This window comes from Otolemur garnettii, unplaced genomic scaffold, assembly GCF_000181295.1.
Source record: "Otolemur garnettii isolate 467f Iridium unplaced genomic scaffold, OtoGar3 scaffold00189, whole genome shotgun sequence".
In the NCBI taxonomy this organism is placed as follows: domain Eukaryota; kingdom Metazoa; phylum Chordata; class Mammalia; order Primates; family Galagidae; genus Otolemur; species Otolemur garnettii.
Window position 1 is genome coordinate 1,347,560 of NW_003852584.1, and position 953 is coordinate 1,348,512.

A 953-nucleotide genomic window follows, 5' to 3' on the forward strand; every position below is an offset into this window, starting at 1 on the left:
CCCCTTCCCAGCAGGACCCTGCTGTTCCTCCCATGCAGAGGTGGCATCTATCTCTGCAACCCTTTGACTGTGACTGGCTGCTTTTCCAAAAAGAACATGGCAGAAATAACAGTGTGTGAGTTCTAGAGTGGGGTGTCAGGAGGTCTCACAGCTCTGCCTTTGCCCTCTGGTACTATTGCTGCAAGGAAGCAGTCCAGCCTCCTGAGGGGTGAGAGGCCACAGGTAGAACTGAGCTGTCCCAGCACCAACTCCTCTGGCAAATAGGGCCACCTTGGATCTGCTAGCTCAGCCATCAGCTGAAGGCAGCCCCATGAGTGAGCCCAAGGGAAGCCAGCAGAACTACCATGCCAACCCAGAGAATCATTAAAAAGAACCCTGGTGGGGCCGGGCACAATGGCTCATGCCTGTTATCCTAGCACTCTGGGAGGCCAAGGTGGATGGATTGCCTGAGTTCAGGAGTTCAAGACAGCCTGAAAAAGAGCAAGACCTTGTCTCTTTAAAAAAAAAAAAGAAAAAGAAAAAGAAAAGCCAGGCGTTGTGGCAGACACCTGTAGTCCCAACTACTCGGGAGACTGAGGCAAGAGGATCACTTGAGCCCAAGAGTTTGAGGTTGTCGTGAGCTGTGATGCCATGGTACTCTACCAGGGGCAAAAAAGTGAGACTCTGTCTAAAAAAAAAAAGAACCCTGGTAGGTTTACACCACTATAATCTTTTGAGTCTTTTATTACACAGGAAAGGCAAAATGAAACTGAAATCAAGACTGCCTCAGCGGCCAGGGCTGAAATGAGCCTGTTTGTTTACCCAACTTAATCACTAAAGTGCATGTGAAACACTTTGAGCCAATCACCCCAAATCCAATCACTTAAACCACGGTGATTTGGTGATACCTCACCAAATCATGGTGATACCTGGTGATGCCTCACCAAATCATGGTGATACCTGGTGATGCCTCA